We start from the raw sequence: 25,674 nt of genomic DNA, 5'->3' as shown, positions 1-25,674 counted from the left end.
AGCTCTCAATCTTCCCGAGCACCTACTGCCTGAAGCAAGGTTGGCAGAGAGGGTAATGTACAGGGCATGGGGTCCATACAAATGACGTGCAAGGTGGTACCTGCACCTGGAATCTTCTGAAGTACTTTCACCTTGCTACTGATTTGCAACATCGATATTTTCAAAACACCAGCTGAAAACAACCACAGGGGGGGCAGGGCACCTGTGAGATGCCACCACTTTACTGTAAGTGATGTTAGGGACTTCACCATGCTGTCACTGTGTTATTGAGCAATGCAGCCTTGTTTACACTCTCACAGGTGGGCCGAGAGACAGACAATCCATACAGTCAAAAGGAACCCAAACTTGGGAGCAGAATTTTACAGTCTCGCCACAGCGTGGGACAGGGCAGTAAAATGTGGCAGGCTGTTCCAGCGTCCAGTGACTTCACCAGGACCGTGGAATCAAGTCCATAGACTCAGGAACAGAGAGAGTCCAGCCCACACACCCAGAAAACAGACACTGCAAGCTAGGTAGCACGTTTAAGTTGAAAATATATGCCCCCCCAAGTCACTTCCTGGAGACACAATCACACAAAAATAGGCAAAACACAAGAACAGAGGAGGCACACAGAACCAAGAACAGTGAAACACACAAACAGGCAGAGAAAAAACACACACACACAGAAATAATAACAGATAGAAACTGACACAGAGAAACGATAGAGACACGGAAACGAATAAAGAGAATCAGGGAAATAGATACAGAGAAACACACACACACGCGCGCGCGCGCTCACACTCTGACACAGAAACAATAACACAGAGAAGCGGACACGATGGATGGGATTTTACAGACATCATAGAATCCCTACAGCACAGACGGAGGCCATTCAGCCCATTGAGTCTGCACCGACCACAATCCCATCCAGGCCCTATCCCCATTGCCCCAGGAATTTACCCTAGCTAATCCCCCTGACACTAAGGGGCAATTTTAGCATGGCCAGTCAACCTAACCCGCACATCTTTGGATAGTGGGAGGAAACAGGAGCACCCGGAGGAAACCCACGCAGACACGGGGAGAACGTGCAAACTCCACACAGTCGGAGGCCCAAACCAGGAACTGAACCCAGGCCCCCTGGTGCTGTGAGGCAGCAGTGATAACCACTGCGCTGCTGTTGCAACTACTGTGTCACCATGCTGACATCATGAACATTGGACAAGGGGAGGATTAAGGGGTGATGCAGCAACCTCCCCTCTACCCCCCATGACGCACAAGCTAACATTTGTCTCCCCAGCCCCCTGCTCGGTGAGATATCACACCACATCAGGGCATTGAGGGAACTGAAGCTTCACTGTGAGAATGAAAGGATCACTTGCCTCTAAGTGAGGCCTTTCACCAGCCAATACCACCAAAGATACGGTGCCGCAGCTAATGATGACTGACTTAGCTGCCTGCGTACACGTTTATCTTGTTTAATCAAGAGCATTTTGCTTATTGCAAACGAGTAAAACAGAGCCAAACAATTCAACAGCCGAAGGCTACACTCAGCACTGCAATTACACTCAAAATCAATGTTGATTTATTTCATCCAAGAGGAGTGGCTTCCTTACTGGCTAACCAGAGTTTACTAAGGCAGATGTGATGGAGCTGGGATAATTAATGTCAGCGGGCAGAATCTTCGCGCCCCGCCAGCAGAGGAATGTTTGGCGGACGGAGGGATTTTTGGGGTGTTGGGAGAGCTGGTGCTGAGGTGGAGGGGGTGTGGGGTGTGGGGGGGGGGGAGCTAGGCGGTGGTGGTCTTTAAGCTCGGGTTAGACTACAAATCAGTTCCTGGCAGTGGGATGAACTTTAACAATTAAGTTCTCCGGTCTTTAAAGGAGGATCGAGCTTCACCACAAGTTTAAAGGTTTATTTATTATTGTCACAAGTAGGCTTACGTTAACACTGCAATGAAGCTACTGTGAAAATCCCCTAGTCGCCACACTCGGGCGCCTGTTCGGATACACCGAGGGAGAATTTAGCGTGGCCAATGCACTCTAACCAGCACGTCTTTCGGACAGTGGGAGGAAACCGGAGCACCCGGAGGAAACCCACGCAGACACAGAGAGAACCTGCAAACACCACACACACAGTGACCAAGAGGCCGGAATTGAACCTGGCACTCTGGGGCAGCAGTGCTAACCACTGTGCAGATGTGCAGTGACTAACTCCATTGGGAAGTTTCTGCACATCATCTGGCTCCCTCACTAGAATTAAGGCAATCCCCTTCAGTGAGAAATACAATGCACACATTCACAACTGCACCTAAATACCGGTCAGTTAGATCTCTTCTTCAAGAGGGCAGCATGGTGGCATGGGTTAGGTGGATTGGCCATGTTAAATTGCCCCTTAGTGTCAGGAAGATTAGCAGGGTAAATACACTGGGATAGGAACTGGCTGGGATTGTTGTCAGTGCAGGCCCGATGGGCCAAATGGCCTCCTTCTGTACTGTAGGGACTATACGCTCCCAGAACATTTCCCTGGGCCTCTGGATTCCGACTCCACTGACATTTCAATGATGTCGCCGTCTCCCTGAGGGAAGTTAAATATGGCTTTTGGTCTCCAACCCAATGAGGTAGCGATGGGGACAGCAACTTCCCGCCTGCTCCTGCTGCAAAGCAAGCAGCGTATGTAATAAAGGTGAATAGTGCAAGATCGCACATGGTCAGCTGTCCCACTCCACAGTGAGAACCACTCCCACATTCACACCCACCACCAAATTCAGATTCCAAAATGGACAATCCTGCCCCATCCATAACACAGGGTGCTGGGGGGAGAGGGGTTACTGAGTGACAGTGTGAGGGAGCTGGATTAACATCAGTAGAGATACAGTCAGTAACACAGGGTGCTGGGGGAGAGGGGTTACTGAGTGACAGTGTGAGGGAGCTGGATTAACATCAGTAGAGATACAGTCAGTAACACAGGGTGCTGGGGGAGAGGGGTTACTGAGTGACAGTGTGAGGGAACTGGATTAACATCAGTAGAGATACAGTCAGTAACACAGGGTGCTGGGGGGAGAGGGGTTACTGAGTGACAGTGTGAGGGAGCTGGATTAACATCAGTAGAGATACAGTCAGTAACACAGGGTGCTGGGGGGAGAGGGGTTACTGAGTGACAGTGTGAGGGAGCTGGATTAACATCAGTAGAGATACAGTCAGTAACACAGGGTGCTGGGGGGAGAGGGGTTACTGAGTGACAGTGTGAGGGAGCTGGATTAACATCAGTAGAGATACAGTCAGTAACACAGGGTGCTGGGGGGAGAGGGGTTACTGAGTGACAGTGTGAGGGAACTGGATTAACATCAGTAGAGATACAGTCAGTAACACAGGGTGCTGGGGGAGAGGGGTTACTGAGTGACAGAGTGAGGGAGCTGGATTAACATCAGTAGAGATACAGTCAATAACACAGGGTGATGGGGGGAGAAATCGCTGTGTCTGAGTGACTGAATTTTAAATTGTGATCCTCATTATGAAATATTTTAATGAATATCTCCTTTCATTCAAAGTTCCTCCTGGTTGGGAAAAATAGGGAAAGGGGAGCAATGGAGTGTCAAATGTGTCGCTTCTAAACTCCAGGTTCTTCCTGAGCGGGCCTGGTGCTCTGGTGCAGGCTCACGGCCTACCAGGCCTAGCAGAGCTGGAAGCCTAGCAGCATTTGGTGATTCTTGAGATGTGAACTGCTTAGTCATCTGAGTCCAAGCTCACTTGCACGGGTGCCGTGCAGCAGTCTCACTTCCGCCCTTTGGCCACGGGGCTGATATATTTAGCGAGCACGCGTCCTGGTGCAGCCTCTTTTGTGGTTTTTCTCTCAGCTCTGTGAGAAAGTAATGTTTACCCCGACAACGGGAGGAAGAAGGGAAGAGGAAGCGGCCTACACAGGGAGCTCTGGCCTCTGGTTGCTTGCCACGCTTCATAACAGGAAGAAACGTGTCTGACAGTCAGTCTTACTGATGTGAAATGATTTACATAGGTATATATAGTTTCTTCTCAAGATAAAACACAGACCCAAATTGAGTCTTGATCATCCCTGAGCCAATAGCAGAAAACAATGGGTTCGCGAGAAAATTCTCACAAAATTTTTATGGTTTTTTTTCGCATAAGTATAGCATCAAAAGCTGTTTTGGCTTTAGATACTCAAACCTTCTGCAGTTACTTTCTCCTTTTCTCCATCCAAAGCGCCTGAGACTCAGTCCTTGTTTACCTGTATGACCTTACTGAATAATTTAGGTGTCTTTTTGCACCATTAACAATTTTACATTTGTTGTTATTCATTCCCGGGTCATGGGCATCGCTGGTTGGCTCACATTTATTGCCCATCTCTAGTTGTATAGGAGGCCAGTTGAGAGACAACCACATTGTGGTGACTCTGGGGACACACATAGGCCAGGCCAGCAATGCCTCAGTAAAGGCAGACAGCAGAGAGGGTTTTTTTTTACTTCATTCCTGTGACAATGGGCGTGGCTGGTTGGTCAACTTTTATTGCCCATCCCTAATTGCCCTTGCTTACCAGGTCATTTCAGAGGGCAGCTGAGAGTCAACCACATTGCTGTGGCTCTGTAGGCCAGACCAAGTAAGGACGGCAGATTTTTTCCCCCGAAGGACATTAATGAACCAGATGGATTTTTCCAACAATGGTTTCATGGTCTTCAGTAGATTCTTAATTCTAGATATTTTTTATTGAAATCAAGTTCCATAATCTGCTCTGACGGGATTTGACCCAGAATCTCAGAACATTAGCTGAGTTTCTGGATTAATAGTCTAGCGATAATACCACTAGGCCATCGCCTCTACCTGATTAAAAGAAGCAATTAGAATTGCCGATGGTAACTATAACCAGGAAGTGGGCTCGCTCCATGGGTTGCTCAGGAGAAAACACAAGAGGGGCCATACTATAAGATGACCTCTCAGGGGTAATTGGTAGTCAGGTATCACTGGACAGATCTGTGCATAACCCAAAAGCCCCAACATTTAACACTCATGCAACCCCACCAAGCTTGAATTATTTTTGTGATAGCTTCACCTTTATAGACTCTTTATTGGTTACGGGCTTGGATTAGCGACTAGAGTTAAAAACTCCCCCATTAAAAGTGGGAAAATTTGTCAGTCCCCATTAGAGAAGCGACTATGTAAACCTTGCAGCTTACTGCAGGAAAAAGAACCCAACTGATTCATTAGTGTCCATCTCTACCCAGTCTGGCCTAACATGGGACTCCAGTCCCATCTGATAATGGTTGATTCTTAATGCCATAAGATATAGCAGCAGAATTAGGCCACTCAGCCCATCGAGTTCATGCCGCCATTCAGTCATGGCTGATATGATTCTCACCCCCATTCTCCTGTCGTCTGTCTGTAATCCTTGATCCCCTTACTGCTAAGACTCTCAGGCTAACTGGAGATGTAAAATAAATGAGAACATAAGAAATAGGAGCAGGAGTAGGCCATCTAACCCTTCAAGCCTGCCCCACCATTCAATAAGATCATGGTTGATCTGAAGTGGATCAGTTCCACTTTCCCACTTTCTCCCCATAACCCTTAATTCCCCTATCAAAAACCTATCTACCCATGACTTAAATATATTCAGTGAGGCAGCCTCCACCACTTCAACAGGCAGCGAATTCCAGAGATTCACCACCCTTTGAGTGAAGAAGTTCCTCCTCAATTCTGACCTAAACTGGCCCCCCCCCACCTTATCTTGAGGCTGTGCCCTCTAGTCCTGCTATCCTTTCTAAGCGGGAAGTATCTCTCTACCTCTACCCTATCTATCCCCTTCATTATCTTATATGTCTCTATAAGATCCACCCTTAGCCTTCTAAACTCTAACGAGTACAGATCCAGTCTATTCAGTCTCTCTTCATAGTCTAACCCCCTCATCTCCGGTATCAGCCTAGTGAACCTCCTCGGCACTCCCTCCAAGGCCAATACATCCTTCCGCAAGTGTGGCGACCAAAACTGCACACAGTACTCCAGCTGCGGCCTCACCAGTGCCCTGTACAGTTGCAGCAAGACCTCCCTGCTTTTATATTCTATCCCCCTCGCTATAAAAGGACAACATTCCATTTGCCTTCTTGATCACCTGTTGCACCTGCAGACTGGGTTTTTGTGACTCGTGCACAAGGACCCCCAGGTCCCTCTGCACCGTAGCATGCTGCAGCTTTTCGCCCTTTAAATAGTAATCCCTCCGACTATTATTTCTACCAAAGTGGGTAACCTTGCACTTGCTAACATTATACTCCATCTGCCAAATGTGGCCTATTCCTGAAGAACAGATATACCTCCAACCTTCAAAGGATCTTAATGGCTGTATGTTGACAAGGTTAATCAAGCTAGTCACTTGTTATTGAAAAGGTTCAGTCATTAACACTGTTCACTAGTCCAGTATGACCTTCATTTGCACGGGGCACATCTAATCTGGATTGATGGAAAGCGAGAGGGAAAGCGGGACACCGACCACAATCCTACCCAGGACCTGTCCACATAACCCCAAGTATTCACCCTGCTAATTGCCCTAAGGGGTAATTTAGCATGGTCAATCAACCTAACCTGCATATCTTTGGACTGTAGGAAGAAACCAGAGCATCCCCCGAGGAAACTCACACAGATACAGGGAGAACGTGCAAACTGTACACAGTCAGTGACCCAAGCTGGGAATCGAACTCGGGTCCCTGGTGCTGTGAGGTAGCAGTGCCAACCACTGTGCCACCCAATGCTTGCCCAATCTCTCAGTTCTCTATCCTCTCAAGCCCCTTCAGCATTTTGTACATTTCGATGAGATTGTTCTCTTTCTTCTAAACTCCAGACAATATCGGTCAAATTTATTCAGCCTCTCATCTTGGAGCAATTCCTTCACCCCTGGGACCAACCTAATGAAACTTTGCTGTACCATCTCCAATGAAACTCTATCCTTTCTTAAATGCTGAGACCAAAATTGCACACAATATTCCAGATGTGGTCTCGCCAAATCCCTGTACAATTGTAGCAAGATTTCTTTATTCTCATACTCCAATCCCCTTGCAATAAAGGCCAACTTGCCATTTGTCTTCCTAACTGCTTGCTGCACCTGCATGCCAACTTTCTATGTACAAGCACACCAATGTCTCGGATAAAGGCAAAATACTGCGGATATTGGAATCTGAAACAGAAACAGAGAATGCTGGAGAAACTCAGCATCTGTGGAGAGGGAACAGAGCCAATGTTTCAAGTCTGGATGACCCTTCGTCAGAGTCCATGTCTCTTTGAACATCAACACTATCGGGTTTCACAAATTTTTTAAAAAATTCTGATTTTTTTGCCAACTTGAATAACTTCATTTAAGAATCCCATTTCCTCCAAGCAGAATCTGGAACTAAAAATCTACTGTTGGCCATGAAACCATTGTTGATTGTTGGAAAAACCCATTTGGTTCACTAACGTCCTTTAGGGAAGGAAATCTGCCGTCCTTACCCAGTCTGGCCTACATGTGACTCCAGCAATGTGGCTGAGTCTCAACTGCCCTCCAAATGCAACGGGGGGTGGACAATAAATACTGGCCCAAGGCCCACGAATGAATTGAATTGAAGAATCAGCAGCGGTGAGAATGGGAATTCTCCCCTTTGGAACAGGGGAGGCGTATGGGAAAGCTAAAGGTTTCCAATTTGCAAAGGGCCGTGAAAGTGTAAATAAAGAAGAAATTCTTTCACGCCCAAGTTTAATTTCTAACCACGCTAACCATGCCTGTGTGACCTCCCACACAGCTGCTGCCTTGAGTACGCCAAGTCATTTGTCAAGACTTCAACCCACACTACCCTCAAAGATGGGCACAAGGCTGCCTCTTACCACTCCACCACACCGAATCAGTAAACACTAAGCAGTGGCTATGTTGTTGCCATCCACGGAGCTCGTGCAGGGCACCCAACACCGCAAGTCGGACAATCGCGTGCGCTGTTTCTGACGCTGGCACCAAGAGATCCGTAAATCCACACAACCAGGGGTAAGTTCATGTCTGTTCTACACTGTTGCAATCATAAATCTCAGCCCTTCCGGCTATGTAAGCACGGCAGCACCCTGTGGTGTAACCACCACACTAAACACCCAACACTGCCTTCCCCATTAACCTGAGAGAGAGATACGCGAGCATTTCTTGGCACTGCCTTTACTTAAGACGAGACGTTAAACCGAAGTTCCCATCTGGCCCCTCAGGAAGGTGTGAGGATCTATTTCAAAGTGGAGCAGTGGAGTATTCCCCAGTGTCCAACCAATAGTCACCGCTCGAGCAACATCGCACAAACAGATTAGCCCGTCGCTGATCTGATTAGCTTGTGGCAGCCTGCCCTGTGCAAAGTCACGTCTTCCGACATTAAGACAGTGACACACTGCAATAAAATGCCTACTTGGCCGCAAAGTGCATTAGGATGGCCCCGGGACAAGAAAGGTGTGATAAGGATGCAAGTTGTTCTTTCAGGCAAATTAACGCAACGAAATGAAGTTTCACAGCAAACACTGGGTGTGCAGGATGCCTTGACAGAGGGGGGGAATTAGGATGAGCTCTGATGCACTGGGAATGGGTTTACTTTATAAGATAGTCATCGACTTCAGGAACACCGTGGATGAAATGTCCCTGTCTGCATCATCAATGGGGACGAAGTGGAAATGGTCGAGACCTTCAGGTTTCTAGGTGTCCGGATCCCCAACAACCTGTCCTAGCCCCCTTCTCCACCCCCCACAAAGAAAGCCACAACAATGCCTTCTACTTTCTCAGAAGGCTCCCAAAATCCCTCTATCCTTCCCAGATCAAAGCCAGGAGTCTGCACAGCCTTGCGTCACACTGGCCCCCTCCAGCAGGATGTGGTACTGCAGCCTCGCACTCGGCACCCAGCTTGGACGTGTGCCCACTGGGAGCGCTCAGGAGCACTGAAGGCTGACAGGATCAGCCTCTCACCCTGCTCACAGCGAGCTCCTGGACACGCTGTGCCTTTGCAACAATATCCCTTAGAGCAGCACAGTGGCACTGTGGTTAGCACTGCTGCCTCACAGCGCCAGGGACCCGGGTTCAATTCCCGGCTTGGATCACAGTCTGTGCGGAGTCTGCACATTCTCCCTGTGTCTGCATGGGTTTCCTCCCACAGTCCAAAAGACGCGCTGGTTCGGTGCATTGGTCATGTTAAATTCTCCCTCAGTGTACCCGAACAGGTGCCGGAGTGTGCTGACTAGGGGATTTTCACAGTAACTTCATTGCAGCGTTAATGTAAACCTATTTGTGACACAAATAAATAAATAATCGGCACACTCCGGCACCTGTTTGGGCACACTGAGGACTGAGGGAGAATTTAGCATGGCCAATACACCTAACCAACACGCCTTTCAGACTCTCCCCTCACAGGAGGTATTCAAGTTTTCACCTGTCTGTTCAGATAGCTGTCAAAAGTCTTGTACTATTCAAAACAGGGCCACAATCCTTCCCAAAGTGCATGTGTGTTGCCACCACTCAAGTGTCAGCATCTATGTGCCAAAGGAAAAGCAACTCAAGTTGACATCATTCCAGTAGCAAATGGGCTTATAGCTGACGGCTGGTCACCCACTCTTCCTACTGTCATAGCTTTGGTCTCACGTGGTGTAAAAACACTTCCAATGACAACATCCATCCTTCAGCGAAAACCTCTTTCACCTTAACTGCTCTTTCATCATTGTTTATAGCCTGTGTTTTGTCTGCCAAATCAATGTCACCTATGAGTCAGAGGAGAGAGTGGCAGCGGGTGGGAGAGCTGGGGGGGGCGGGGATTGGATCTCTGGCCTGAATCAACCTGTCCTGGTCCCCCCATGCCGACACTGTAGTTAAGAAGGCCCACCAATGCATCTACTTTCTCAGCAGGCTAAGGAAATTTGGCACGTCAGCTACGACTCTCACCAGCTTTTACAGATGCACCATAGAGAGCATTCTTTCTGGTTGTAATCACAGCTTGGTATGGGCTCCTGCTCTGCCCAAGATCGCAAGAAATTGCAAAGGGTTGTGAATATAGGCCAATCCATCACGCAAACCAGCCTACTATCCATGGACTCTGTCTGCACTTCCCACTGCCTTGGAAAAGCAGCCAGTATAAATAAGGACCCCACGCACTCCAGACATTCTCTCTTCCACCTTCTTCTGTCGGGAAAAATATACAAAGGTCTGAGTTCACATACCAACCAACTCAGCAACAGCCCCTTCTCTGATGGCAGCAGGTTTTTGACTGGACCTGCCATATATTAAGTTGATCTTTTCTCTACACCCTAGCTATGACTGTAACACTACATTCTGCACTCTCTCCTTTCCTTCTCTACGAATGATATGCTTTGCATAGCGCGCAAGAAACAATACTTTTCACTGTATACTAATACACGTGACAATAATAAATCAGATCAAAGAAGGTTGTTGGGTTAAGGCTGATACCACCCCCACACCCCAGCACCCCTCCCCTCACCCACCACCCCCTTCAGCATGTGCCCTACCCCCCAGGCCCAGTGCAGCACTGAAGAGGTGCTAAGATAAAAGTTAAAATACTGCAGATGCCGGAAACCTAAAGCAAAAGCACATTCTTTGAAACACTCAGTGGTCAATCAACATCTGTGAGGAGAAGGGGAGAGCTGGCGGGCTAAACCTGACATGATGGGGGGGCTGGGGCACATGCCTTTTGCCCTTTCCCCATTAAAAAAGTTGGTTTCAAATGGACCAACTTATAAGATGGCCGCCACACAACGTCAAGATATGTGAATGGCCTTTAGGAGCAGAGAGAGAAAGAGGGACTCTCGTTCCTCAGTGGCCCACACCTCTGGCAATCTCAACAGCATGACAAGTCAGTAGTGGACGTTGTTGAGATTGCAAGCAGGCCTTGGGAAAAAGAACAATGGATCCTGGGCTTTGAGAGTGGGAAGGATACCCATGGGAGCAGTGGGAAGGAGACGGGGGGGAATGGACAGGTGCAAGTAGGTCGGTATCACCTTGCGGGGAGTTGCCCTGACATGCGCAGAGCACTCTCTGAAGGATGTAACCTCCCCCTTTGGCCTGCCCACTCCCTCCCCTGCCAACCCAGCCGACACTATCATGGTGTGGGCAACATTACGGTTAGGTTAATTGGGTTGCTAACAAGCTAATTTTCCTGTTACTTATTTTTTTAAATGTTGGCATCCTCCCCATTTTCTGGGGACCAGGTCAGGGGTGAGTGGGAATGTGGTGAGCGAGTCTACCTTTTTCCATTGGGAAAAAGACACAAAAATCTGAGGTCGCATACCAACCGACTCAAGAACAGCTTCTTCCCTGCTGCTGTCAGACTTTTGAATGGACCTACCCCACATTAAGTTGATCTTTCTCTACATCTTAGCTATGACTATAACACTACATTCTGCACCCTCTTGTTTCCTTCTCTATGTACGGTATGTTTTGAATAGTGCACAAGAAACAATACTTTTCACTGTATACCGATACATGTGACAAAATAAATGAAATCAAAAAAGTTATATTTTACGTGCACCCCACTGAAACCAGGCCCGGCAGAGGTAAAATCCAGGCCAACATTTCAGGTCAATGAGCTTTTCTGGGAACTGGAGGGTTGCCCGTTGGAAACACTGTCTCTGAGATGAGATGCTGAAGCAAAGTGCCATCTACCCTATCAAACATTGGGTGGGATTCTCTGGCCATGCTGGGAGAATTCCACCCAAGGTCAATGGACCTTTCCTCCCTCACCCCCACAGAGAGTCAGTGCAGACTCGATGGGCTGAATAGTCTCCTTCCGCACTGTAAGGACTCTATGATTTTGACCCAGCAAACTCTACGTGTGTGTGTGTGTGTGTGTGTGTGTGTTTGTCTGTGTATGCCTGTCTCTGTGTTGGTGTCTGTCTAGGAAAAGTAAAGTTCAAAGATTATTCATTAGTCACAAATTGGCTTATATTAACACTGCAATAAAGTTATTCTGAAAATCCCCTAGTCACCATACTCCAGCGTCTGCTTGGGTACACCGAGGGAGAATTTATCATGGCCAAGTCACCTAACTTGTGCTCGTGTACATGTGTGTGTGTGTGTGTGGGTGTGTGTGTGTGTGTGTGTGTGTGGGTGTGGGTGTGTGTGTGTGTGTGTGTGGGTGTGTGTGTGTGTGTGTGGGTGTGGGTGTGTGGGTGTGTGGGTGTGGGTGTGGGTGTGTGTGTGTGTGTGGGTGTGGGTGTGGGTGTGTGTGTGTGTGTGGGTGTGTGGGTGTGGGTGTGGGTGTGTGGGTGTGGGTGTGTGTGTGTGTGTGGGTGTGTGTGTGTGTGTGGGTGTGTGTGTGGGTGTGGGTGCGTGTGCATGTGCGTGTGCATGTGCGTGTGCATGTGCGTGTGCGTGTGGGTGTGCGTGTGCGTGTGGGTGTGCGTGTGGGTGTGGGTGTGGGTGTGGGTGTGTGTGTGCGTGTGTGTGTGTGTGTGCGGGTGTGTGTGTGTGCGTGTGCGTGTGGGTGTGGGTGTGGGTGTGTGTGTGTGTGTGTGTGCGTGTGGGTGTGGGTGTGGGTGTGCGTGTGCGTGTGCGTGTGTGTGTGCGGGTGTGTGTGTGTGCGCGTGCGCGTGCGCGGGTGTGTGGGTGTGGGTGTGTGTGTGCGTGTGCGTGTGTGTGTGCGTGTGGGTGTGCGTGTGGGTGTGTGTGTGGGTGTGCGTGTGGGTGTGCGTGTGGGTGTGCGTGTGGGTGTGGGTGTGGGTGTGGGTGTGGGTGTGGGTGTGAGTGTGGGTGTGCGTGTGCGTGTGGGTGTGGGTGTGTGTGTGTGCGTGTGCGCGTGCGCGGGTGTGTGGGTGTGGGTGTGTGTGTGGGTGTGCGTGTGCGTGTGGGTGTGCGTGTGGGTGTGCGTGTGGGTGTGCGTGTGGGTGTGCGTGTGCGTGTGCGTGTGCGTGTGCGTGTGGGTGTGCGTGTGGGTGTGGGTGTGTGTGTGGGTGTGTGTGTGGGTGTGCGTGCATACATCTATGAAATGGAGAACAAATCACAGTGCTTAGTCAGCATTTGTGGTGTGGGCCAGTGCCAACTTCAGTTCAGCTGGTGGCATGCTCACAGTTACAGTCAGAGGTCCATGTGTTCAAACCTTGTCCTGGAATCTGGCATTCCAATTTAATCACAAAGGAATGTCGAGTTACCGTAAGTGCCATTCTTCCGAGCAGATGTCTGACCGAACACCGGTTTGCCTCCTCTGTAATCCCACAGCCCGAATGGAATCGTCCTGGACAACATTCCTCCCTCAGACAACAGTGCCAGACACAGTTTCGCTCATTATCTGGCACTTTGAGATGCTATAAAGCATATTTTGAATAGCAGCACCGCAGAAATGTCAGCTGTGGTCCCGTTAATAGCATTTTCTCCTCTCAATCGGAATGTTGTGGGGTCAAGTCCCACTAGAACAAAATCTAGACTAACACTCAATGCAATACCGAGGAAATAAGGCCTTTCAGAGAAGATATTAAACCAGGGCTCTCTCGGGTGAATGGAAAAGAACCCACAGCATCTTCCAAAGTAATCTAGGGGAGCTGTCCCCACTGTCCTGGCCAATGCATATCTCATAACTAACACCAGTGAAACAGATTATCTGATCATTGACACACTGCTATCTGTGGGAGCTTGCTGTGCTCAAATTGGCTACTGCATTTCCACCATTGCAGCAGGGACCACACTTAAAGAAAAGTGCTTCATTGGCTGCACTGCATTTGAGATGTCCAGAAGGCACTGAATAAATACAAGTCTTATATCGTCTGCTAGCTCAGTCAGCAGAGCATTAGACTCTTAATCTCAGGGTCATGGGTTCATGCCTCACATTGGGTGCTCATTATTTCGGGCGGCATGGTGGCACAGCGGTTAGCGCTGCTGCCTCACAGCGTCAGGTATCTAGATTCGATTCCCGGCTTGGGTCACTGTCTGTGTGGAATTTCTCCCCGTGTTTGTGTGGGTTTCCTCCCGGTGTCCTCTCACGGCCCCTTAACATGAGGGAGACTAGCTAGGGTAAATGCATTGGGTTATGGAGATAGGGCCTGGGTGGGATGTGATCAGTGCAGACTCGACGGGCTGAATGGCCTCCTTCTGCACTGTAGGATTCTACGACTTTATGACTCTATCTCCTCCTGATAGGGTCACTGGCTTGGGTCGCTGTCTTTGTGGAGCTCTCCCCATGTCTGTGTGTGTCTCCTCCCACATTCTGAAAGATGTGCTGGTTAGGTGCACTGACCCGAACAGGCGCTGGACTATGGCGACTAGGGGAGTTTCACAGTAACTTCATTACACTGTTAATGTAAGCCTTACTTGTGACTAATAAATAAACTTTACTCATTAACAGTCACTCAAAAGGTCACTCAGCATAATAAACAGAAGCAGAAACCTTGCTTACCACTGTATTATTGACCAAGCCAAGAGCAGTAAACATAATGCTTCTCCCACTTGCTCACTCTCCACATTGAGGAGAGGTGGGGGAGGGGATGGGGTTGTTGCTGCTGGCCATTTGGTCAAACTTTGGGAAGCCCTCCCAATCAGATAAGCATGATGTGGTCAGGCTCCATCTGCAGACTCCAACAGAGAGATGTCCAGTGTGGTGTGGGGATATTCCCACTGTGTGATTCCTTATCTCCCTGTGGTTCGCCACACTTTGAAAGATAAAGCTTTCATCTCAAAGGATTATTTAATTGTATAATTCAAAAGAGCCACAGGCTTTCATAACAGTTTATCTTTTGTGTCCTATTCTGTCCCTTTGTCCTTCTGCCACTTGCTCCCTTCTTTATTTTCACCATACATCATTCTGTGGCCAAAAGGGAAACTACTTAGAACTCCACCAAGAGCCCCCCCAATGGCAATGTGGTGCATTACTGGGCCATCCACCACATAGGAACCCTGACTCAGACCAGAACACCCCATGTTCAATTACCGGTCTCTTACATATTCACAAATAGCAGCATTGAGGAATGGGGGTTCTACAGTTATCCGAAGGGCCCTGAAAAGTAAGGATGCCCAACCATGCTTGGATATATTCCAGGATTTGATATGTGGTCTCCCGCAATGGCTTTCACTATTGGTTGCCCATCCCCCTTTCAACACCAATTGGAAAGCAGTTGGTCTCTTGAGCCACCTCATAGAATCCCTACAGAGCAGACGGAGGCCATTGGGCCCTTCGAGCCTGCACTGACAACAATCCCACCGATCCCCGTAACCCCACGTATTTACCCTGCTGATCCCCCTGACACTAGGAGGTAATTCAGCATGGTCAAGCAACCTAACCTGCATGGCTTTCAGACTGTGGGAGGAAACTGGAGCACCCGGAGGAAACCCACGCAGACACGGTGAGAACGTGCAAACTCCACACAGTGATCCGGGGCCGGAATTGAACCCGGGTCCCTGGCACTGTGAGGTAGCAGTGCTAAATCGATTGAATGAATTTGGACGGTAAAGGAAATGAAAAAGAATGCACCTTTGTTTGTTTTAAGTGGTCCAATGATGTTTCTCCTGTTTTGCTCTGAGTCGTGTCCTGGTGATTAATCCTTAACTCGTTGCGACTCCAGGAGATTCCTGCTGGACTGCCAACCTGGTGGCTAAGGAGAGAAAAAAAAGCTATGAATACATTTCCTGTAGCTACTCACTGATTTTTGCACATGCATCTGTCTGGCCAAGGCCACAAGGTGTAGGCAAGATTAAGCTGGACCACATATTCTATAGGCACATTCATAAAAACCAGCCATTTCGCAATGGGGTATATGGACGGTCAGCTGGGGGAACATAGACATTCCTAGCTTAGACACTGTGAGGACAGCTCAGCATGGGGGGAGGGGTCTCTTTAGAGGTCAGAAAACTCTGAAGTCCGCCCTACAATGGTCAGGGGATTCATTTGGTGGTGTTTCGGCTGGTTGGGGGGGATGGTCTGATGATGCTGGGGCAGGGGTGGAGAAGCAGACAAATTGTGGGGATGGGGGGTTTACTAGGTAACGTGCTGGGCCTAGAGTAAAACATGCCTGCTTCTCCTGGCCCACGGGCAGTGCTGTAAAAGCACTCATCTCATGGATCCAACCTCTCTTGCCTCCTTTAAATGGGCTGTTTCCCGAGGCTTTGGAAAACGGGCCAATATGGAGTTAAAAATAGAATAAATGTTACTTTTTATCATTTATTCATTCACGGGACATGGGCATCGCTGGCAGGCCAGCATTTATTGCCCATCCCCAATTGCCTGAGGGCAGTTAAGAGTCAACCACATTGCTGTAGCTCTGGACTCACATGTAGGTCAGACCAGGTAAGGACAGCAGATTTCCTTCCCTAAGGGACGTTAGTGAACCAGATGGGTTTCTCTAACAATCGGCAATGGTTTCACGGTCATCAGTAGATTCTTAATTCCAGATATGTTTTATTGAATTCAAATTCCACCATCTGCCGTGGTGGGATTCGAACCCGGGTCCCCAGAACATGAGCTGAGTTTCTGGATTAATAGTCCAGCGATATCACTAGGCCACCGCCTCCTCATATATTAATAAAACTGAACAGAATCATAATAATTAGATAACCAATCCATCTCCTGCGAACGGATTAGCCACTCATCCCCTGCACCCAGCTATGACATGCTGGGCCATGGATAAAGATCATTGCTGGATAGCTAATAACGGGCAGATATTGTTCTAGATCTGCACAGAGAAGATATAATGCAATTCGAAGATCTAAGGCGAAGATCTATCCTTTAAAACTGATATCATAAAGGAAAAAAAGCTCAAATGAATGGCTGCTGCTTTGCCCAGCACACATAAAGCACCAATATGCTGCAAGCGGACTCATTCATATAGAATCATCACTTACAGAAGAGACCACTTGGCCCATCATGTCGGTGCAAGCTCTTTGAAAGAGCTGAATAAGTCATCCAGCTCTGCTCTTCCCAACATTTCATTTCACCATCTAATTCCCCTTTGAAAATTAAGACAGAATTGGCCTCCATCATCCTTTCAGGCAGTAACAAACTCCCCCACACAATTAAAAACTAAATTGCTTCATCTTTTACCAGTTGCCTTTAATCAGTGTCCTGTCCCTCGACTTTCCTTCCTGTAAACACAATTTCTTCCCATCTCCTTTCTCAAAGTTCTGAAGACTATATTACAGCTGCCGTATCATCTGAATAACAAAACCTCAGCAGTAAGCACCAAATGATGCTTTCCAACCACAACGGGGCCTGGTATCCAGGCAGCCTGGCAATTATCACAAGTAGACTTACATTAACATTGTAGTGAAGTTACAGTGAAAATCCCCTGGTCGCCTGTTCGGGTACACTGAAGGAGAATTTAGCGTGGCCAATGCACCTAACCAGCATGTCTTTCGGATTGTGGGAGGAAACCGGAGCACCCGGAGGAAACCCACGCAGAAATGGGGAGCATGTGCAGACAGACTCCCCACAGACAGTGATCCAACCCGAGAATTGAACCCTGGTCCCTGGCACTGTGAAGCAGCAGTGTAACCGCCGTGCCACCGTGCTGTCCCTTGTGGAATAAGCATCAGCCATCAGTTTCTCACCTACTTTCCAAACCCATCGAATGGTTTGTAGGAATCTCCAGGATGAGCTCATCTCAACTTGGGCCAGTTGACTAGGGGCGAATGGCTGTCATTCTTGATCACCAATCAACAGCCAGTTTGGGGAAGATGGTGTGTGTGGATGCCAGATGCAGGTGGCACAGGGTTAGGTGGATTGTCCATGTTTACCTCTCCAAAGATGGGCTGGTTGGTGGATTAGCTATGGTGAATGCATGGGGTTGCAGGATAAGGCGGGGGGGAGCATGGGCCTGGGTGAGATGGCATGGGCAAATTGGGCTGAAGGGCCTGTTTCCATGCTGTAAACCTCTATGACTCTGTGGCTATGACTCTTTCGGAGAGTTGATGCAGACTCAATGGGTCAAATGGCCTCTTTCTGCACTGTAGGGATTCTGTGGTTCTAAGTGTTGGAGGTGGGAGTGGCTGGTGGAGGTTACATGGATAGCAATAGGTGAGGCTAGAAAGAGTTTGAATTACAAGAATGCAGAACTTAAATGTGAGGCATTGGGCAACTGAGAGTCAGTGTGGTCAGTGGCGGCGGGTGAATCTCAGTGAATCATCAACATCCTGTAGGGAAGGAAATTTGCTGTCCTTAACTGGTCTGGCCTACGTGGGGTGGCTCGATGGCACAATGGTTAGCACTGTTGCCTTACAGCGACAGGGGTCTGGTTTCAATTCCTGGCTTGGTTCGCTGTCTGTCTGGAGTTTGCACACTCTCCCCCTGACTACATGGGTTTCTTCTGGGTGCTCTGGTTTCCTCCCACAATCCAAAGATGTGTGAGTTAGGCGAATGGGCCTTGCTACATTGCCCCTTAGTCTCGGGGGGACAATCTAGTGTAAATGGGGTTATGGGGATATGGGTGGGATTGTAATCGGTGTAGACTCGATGGGCTGAATGGTCTCTTTCTGCACTGTAAGGTTCTATGATTTTATGTGACTCCAGACCCACAGCAACGTGGTTGACTCTTAACTGCCCTCTGAAATGGTTCAGTAAGCCATTTTAAGAGCAATAAGTGTAGGCAACAAATGTTGGGTTTGCAGGGAACACCCACATCCCATGAAAGAATTTTTAAAATATGCAAGAGGGGTAAAAACATGAGTTACATGTTCAATGGTTTGACGTTCTGTGTTTGAGCCTGTTTACTATTTGATTGGTTATGCCTGTGTATGGACTCAAAGAGAAAAGTAAACCAAGGGAAAGTAGAAAGAGCTGGAAAGCAGAACTGAAGCATGGAGGAGATATCTCGCAGTACTGTCATTAAAACAACTCTCACCAACTTTTACAGGTGTGCCATACAAAGCATTCATTCTGGTTGTATCACAATTTTGGTATGGCTCCTGTTCTGCCCAAGTCTGCAAGAAACTACAAAAGGAATGAAGCCCAGTCCATTTTGCAAACCAATCCCCGATCTATTGACCCTGTCTACACTTCCCTCTGCCTCAGAAAAGCAGCCAGCGTAATCAAGGACCCCACGCACCCCAGACATTCTCTCTTCCACCTTCTTCCGTCAGGAAAAAGATACAAAAATCTGAGGTCACATACCAACCGACTCAGGAACAGCTTCTTCCCTGCTGCCATCGGACTTTTGAATGGACCTACCCTGCATTAAGTTGATCTTTTTCTACACCCTACCTATGACTGTAACACTACATTCTGTATTCTCTCATTGCCTTCTCTATGAACGGTACACTTTGTCTGTATAGCACACAAGAAACAATACTTTTCACTGTATACAAATACATATGACAATAATAAATCAAATCAATCAAAATCAGTCACCACATAGATACAAACTAGTCTCATCTCTTCATGGATCCAAGTTATACAATACACACCAGGAAACATGCCAGGAAAAAATCAGAATGCTCAGGTCTGGATGTTACAGGTGCTTGGAGAAGAAGCAGGTGAGCTGAGGTATAGGAGTCTTGCGGAGCATGGGAGTAGGGGGACGTTCAGATGGAGGGAACATGGAATCAGAAGTTGAGCTCGGGATCGAACGGGATGCTGAATTTGTAGGGCATGCCTCCCAAGAGTTTAAAAAAAAACAGAACTCGAGTAATGCGTGTCACTGAAACATGTTCCGTTTGCAAAAACTTTGGAGTGTCAGCCAGTAGTAATTACTGGCAGCGGCATGGTGGCACAGTGGTTAGCACTGCTGCTTCACAGCCCCAGGGTCCCAGGTTCGATTCTCAGCTCGGGTCACTGTCTGTGTGGAGTCTGCACATTTCTCCTCGTGTCTGTGTGGGTTTTCTCCAGGTGCTCTGTTTTCCCTCCCACAATCCAAAGATGTGCGCATTAAATGGATTCGCCATGCTAAAATTGCCCCTTATGTCCTGAGATGTGTAAATTAGAGGGATTGGGGGTAAATATGTAGGAATATGGGGGTAGGGCCTGGGTGGGATTGTGGTTGGTGCAGACTCGATGAGCCAAATGGCCTCTTTCTGCACTGTAGGGTTTCTATGATTTCTAGGAATTGGTTCCTAACTGGCTGGAGTTGTAAACAATGCCGGCCTCTAGGACCCAGCAGCCTCCCAGGAGAAATTCAGAAGCAATGGCTTGATTTACATCCTGGCACAGGCAGAACCGACAGCAACACTCTGCCCCCCTTGGCAAAGGAGCAGCTAATAAGGGACCCAATTAAAAAAAAATCCATGGGCCAGAGAGAGAGGGAAAGCAGTATACATTGAGAGAGAGGGGGGAGCAGTGTAGAGAGAGAGAGAGCAGTACAGAGAGAAGGGGGCAGAATAGATAGGGAGAGCAGTTTAGAGAGACAGAGCAGTATAGAGGGGGGAGCAGTATAGACAGGAAGAGAAGTATACATTGAGAGAGAAGGAGCAGAATTCAGAGAGAACAGTAAACAGAGAGGGAGAGACAGAGCAGTACAGAGAGAGAGCGGGATAGAGAGAGAGCAGGCTGCAGAGAGGAAAGGGACCAGTATACAGAGACAGGGGGGGGGGGAGCGGTATACAGAGAGAGAGATGGGGGGGAGCAGTATACAGAGAGAGAGAGATGGGGGGGAGCGGTATACAGAGAGAGGGGGGGAGATACAGAGAGGGGGGGGAGATACAGAGAGGGGGGGGGAGCGGTATACAGAGAGAGACAGAGGTGGGGGGGGAGCCGTATACAGAGAGAGGGGGGTGGTATACAGAGAGAGAGGGGGAGGGAGCGGTGTACAGAGAGACAGAGGTGGGGGGGGGAGCGGTATACAGAGAGAGAGGTGGGGGGGAGCGGTGTACAGAGAGAGAGAGAGGTGGGGGGGAGCGGTATACAGAGAGAGAGGTGGGGGGGAGCGGTGTACAGAGAGAGAGAGAGGTGGGGGGGAGCGGTATACAGAGAGAGAGAGAGGTGGGGGGGAGCGGTGTACAGAGAGACAGAGGTGGGGGGGGGAGCGGCATACAGAGGGGGCAGGGAACAGTATACAGAGAGAGAGAGAAGGGCAGTATACAGAGATAAAGAGGTTCCTGGCTCTCCGCTACTTCCAGCCGAGAAACTGCTAAACCTTTGCTGTAAATTGTTGGCGGCGGAATGGGGTAAGAACCAAATAACAAAATATCAGAGTGAGAGAGGGGATTAGGATAGGCTAGGCGTGACATTCCGGCATTGACACACATAAACCTCTCCTCTTCACATTTACAAACAGGATTAACATTAGAGAGCGGACCCAAGTGTGAGTGAGGCAGGTCCGGAATAAAATGAGTAACGGGAAGAGAGGCAGTCACTCTGCAGAGAGTAACACGCTCACTGGGTGAAAGATACATTGAATATCCGGAAATTGCATCAGATAGAGTGTAACATTTTTACACTGATATAGAGAGCATCCTGCAGTGGGGTAGATTCAAACCAGACACAGTGTAGCACAACAATTAAATCTCCATCAATAACATATCCAGGCGTTATAATAGTAAATAAAGAGACCATGTGAGAGGGAGACCCAGTTCCAGTTCAGTATCAGATAATAACATTGCAGATACAGCGAATGAGCGATAGAGAGCGTGTAGAGGGGGTTGTGGATATTGTGTACAGTGAACTGGCTTTGAGGGGCAGTGAGACTGGAGATACAGAGAGTTTGATCCAGAAAAACCTGTCTCTCAGCGCCGCCTACAGCTCCTCAAGATTTTCCCGGGAAAAGTTACTCAGACCTTCCCATAATTCGGAGAAACTCAGGTCACAGAACCACTCGCCCCCGCCATCCCAAATTAAATTGAGATCCCCCAACCCAGAACTGATCCCTCCTCACTCCTGAACTGAGACCCCCCCAGAACTGAGACACCCCAGAACTGAGTTAGACCCCCCCAGAACTGACCCCTCCTCACCCCAGAACTGAGACACACCCCCAGAACTTGTACCTCCCCAGAACTGAGACACACCCCCAGAACTTGTACCTCCCCAGAACTGACCCCTCCTCACCCCAGAACTGAGACCCCCTCAGAATTGACTCCTCCTCACCCAAGATCTGAGACCCCCCAGAACTGACCCCTCCTCACCCCAGAACTGAGACCCCCCCCAGAACTGAGACACACCCCCAGAACTTGTACCCCGCTAGAACTGACCCCTCCTCAACCCAGAACTCAGGCTCTCCATCCTTGAACTGAGACCCCCCCCTGCCTCGGAGCTGACTTCTCACCCCAGAACTGAGACGCCCCCATCCTTGAACTGAGACACAACCCCAGAACTGGAGCCCCCCTCCCCCCAAGAACTAATCCCTCCTCGGCCCAGAACTGAGACACACCCCACCCTTGAACTAAGACATCTCCCACCCAAGAAAGCCGCCCTGCTTCTTCCATACCCCCGACATTTCGGTAACAATAATAATAATAATAATGCCTCTTCCTACAGCCGGGATTTCATATCCCTCCCTATCGCCAGGTAGCTGGAACACTCCACTCCCTGAGTTTCCATCATGTAACTTTCAGACCCATTGGACACCTCCCCTTATCTACCCCCCCCCCCCCCTCCTCGTTTCAGACCCTTTAGATCCTCTCTGGGTCAGTTTCAGACCCCATTGGATCCTCTCTGGGTCAGTTTCAGACCCCACTGGGTCCTCTCCAATGTTTAGGCTGGTCGGAGCCGGGGGTCCGGGCTAGGTTTGATGCAACCTGGGCTCCAGGAGCGGGCAACACCAAGCTGAAAGTTTGCATTTCCTACTTTTGTCAACCCTGGCGAAACCATCCCGATCGAAGGCAGAACAATTAAACACCAAGTCAACACAAACAGCCACTGAATCCACCTTGCAAACTAAATAAACCTCCCCCCAGCGCCCAAAACAAGAAGCCTTTGCCAGCAAAACAGTAAATGTTTATGTCTCTTTTTTTGCCTCTAATCTGCTGCCCTGACATGTCCCGGAAATGAGAACAAGTGAGTTTAAAATGCTTCATTTTTACAACAGTTAGCAGCAAAAGTTAACAGTAAAACAAACACAACGTGGTTTTATGGTGGCTTTTTTTTTGTCTGCCACAAGGTCTTTTGATAAGAAAACTATCAGATCAAGAAATCTGGGCTGCATTTGACAGCCAGCTTGTTAGTGCAGACACAATCCGGACAAAGAGACGAGTAAGTTCGTTTTTACGCTGCTGCTGGAGCGGATTGATGCGAGGCCGGTTGCGTTGGATAGAGATAGAGGAAAGGAGCCGGAGAAGGAGATTAGGTTGCTGTAGAGTGCACTTACCCGGAGATAACTGAGCCGTTTTATGTGATTTTGTGCACACTGCTTCCAGTGCTCTGATTAATCAGAGCGATTTGCGCGCCGTCTCACTGTTTACCGCCTGTCTCACCTGTCAATCAACATCCGTCACAATCCGATCACCACGGCAACGCCAATCAGCCACCAGCGCCCGTCCACTCGACGAAGCCGATCGCTGACAGGCTTCTGGCGCCGTCAATCACCTACCCCCCAACCAATCGCCTTCCCCGTCACCTCTCCCCGCCCCCTCTTTGGCACCGCCTGCCTCCCACCACCGGCCGTGCTGTTTCCCCCTTGCCTCTCCTCACTTGCAGTACCGGGCTCACACCGCCAGCCGTGCTGTTTCCCCTGCCCTCCCCTCACTTGCAGTGCCGGCCTCCCACCGCCAGGCCTGCTGTTTCCCCTTCCCCGCCCCCGTCCTCCGGCCTGGTGACTGGCGTTGCCAGCTGAATGGCTGTCCCGTCTCCCGTGGCAACGCGGCAGGCGTCCGGCCATGACGTAATTGGAAGCCGGACCTCCGCCAATCGAAAAACAGACGTGAACTGTTACTAAGCGGAAAGGGCGCAGGATAGCCAATCAAAAGTGGCCATTTGGCTCTGCTTCCCCGCCCCCTTTGCAGAGAGAGCTGTCAGCTTGGGACACGGTGGCGGGGGATTCCCCAAGCCATCTTGTTAAAGGGGCATGTCCCTGAACTGAATTTTAATTGGCATTCACTTAAATAAAGACATATCTTTAATATATTTATAGGTAATTTATATATATTAAATGTGTATTAAATAGATTTAAAGATATTTAATACATATTATTAAATAAGTACTTAAGTATATATATGGGATTAGGTGGGAGTTCAGGTGTTTCTAATGTGGTGTCGGTGTGGACTCGATGGGCTGAAGGGTCTCTTCTGCACTGTATGATTCTATTCATACATTTATATGCATAAATAATATCTATAATATCTGTAAATATTATCTGTAAAAGTTAACTATGAGTTACATATACGCCAACTATATTTCTGGAAATGTGTTAAATATCTATCAGTATGCATTTAATTTGAAGCTTAAACACTGAACCCCACCTTGAACCAGAGAACTCTCAAATTCTGCATTGATTAAATTGAGATTTGCTATAAAGGGTTACTTTCTAGAGAGGAGGGTCAATAAAAAGGAAATACAGCTGCAGTCTTTCTTCAGTCAGCAGCGTGAATGTCACTGTTACACTCAAGAAAATACACATACACCCTGCCTCGCATCCATTGACTCCGTCTACACTTCCCGCTGCCTCGGAAAAGCTGCCAGCATTATTAAGGACCCCACACACCCCGGACATTCTATCTTCTACATTCTTCCATAGTGAAAAGAATACAAAAGTCTGAAGTCACGTACCAACCGACTCAAGAATAGCGTCTTTTTGCTGCTGTCAGACTTTTAAATGGATCTACCGTGCACTAAGTTGATCTTTCTCTGCACCCTAGCTATGACTGTAACACTACATTCTGCCCTCTCTCCTTCTCTATGAACAGCATGCCTTGTTGGTATGCCTTGAATGGTTTTACCGTGCATTAAGTTGATCTTTCTCTACATTCTGCATTCTCTTGTTTCCTTCTGTATGAACAGTATGTTTTGTCTGTATAGCACGTAAGAAACAATACTTTTCACTATATCCCAACACATGTACCAATAATAAATCAAATCAAATCATATAATGAACCAAGAAAAGATTAATGGTGCAGAGTGAGGCCATTCATCCCATTGTGGATGTTGGCCAGGAAGGAACGATCCAGTCAAATTCCTGCAAGTTAGGGTATCTCGGGTCCATATCCATGTGTTTATCTTTAAAAAAGTGATGAGATTCACCCATTCAAGCAGTGACATCCACCCCCACCACCCCTCCCCCCACCCCGCATCACCCTCTGAAAAACAATTTCTCCTCGATTCTCCTCTCATAAGAACATAAGAAATAGGAGCAGGAGTAGGCCATCTAGCCCTTCGAGCCTGCCCCGCCATTCAATAAGATCATGGCTGATCTGTCGTGTCTCAGTTCCACATTCCCGCCCTCTCCCCATAACCCTTAATCCCCTCGCTTATCAAAAACCCATCAACCCGCGTCTTAAAAATATTTAGCGAGGTAGCCTCCACCACTTCAATGGGCAGAGAATTCCAGAGATTCACCACCCTTTGAGTGAAGAAGTTCCTCCTCAACTCATCCAGTTACTTTAAATCTACCCTTATAGGCCTGTCCAGCAATGAAAAATAGATCATTTCGACTCACCCTTGCCGTGGCCTCTTGCCATTCTATACCTTAATTAAATCTCCCCGCAGTCTCCTCCATTCCAAAGAGAACAACCTCAGCTACCCAATCTTTCCTCACAGTCAAAATTCTGCATTCCTGGCAGCATCTCCTCTGTACCATCTCCAGAACAGCCACAGCCTTCCTGCAATGGTTTGACCAGAACTGTGGCTCTAGGTTGCGGCCTATTTAG

At 48.5% G+C, this 25,674-nt stretch overlaps 1 protein-coding gene across 2 annotated transcripts in view; it reads right to left on the bottom strand.

The window, feature by feature from the left end:
• Positions 1-23,274, bottom strand: part of LOC145352294 (bcl-2-modifying factor-like) — a 51,843-nt gene extending 28,569 nt beyond the window's left edge. The window contains exons 1-2 of one of the 2 annotated variants that reach the window (XM_080202045.1): positions 23,181-23,274; positions 15,428-15,548 (exon numbers count right to left, since the gene is read on the bottom strand). The gene's annotated coding sequence lies outside the window, so the exon portion shown is untranslated. Of the gene's footprint in view, positions 1-15,427; positions 15,549-19,057; positions 19,099-23,180 lie in introns of those variants that run through there. The other variant, XM_080202046.1, reaches the window with a different exon arrangement.
• Between the last annotated feature and the right edge of the window lie 2,400 nt (positions 23,275-25,674).

The sequence above is a fragment of the Carcharhinus amblyrhynchos genome, chromosome 14, assembly GCF_965287045.1.
Source record: "Carcharhinus amblyrhynchos chromosome 14, sCarAmb.v2.hapA, whole genome shotgun sequence".
In the NCBI taxonomy this organism is placed as follows: Eukaryota; Metazoa; Chordata; class Chondrichthyes; order Carcharhiniformes; family Carcharhinidae; genus Carcharhinus; species Carcharhinus amblyrhynchos.
The sequence above is the reverse complement of the archived record's forward strand: the minus strand, read 5'-3'. Positions and strand labels throughout refer to the sequence as shown.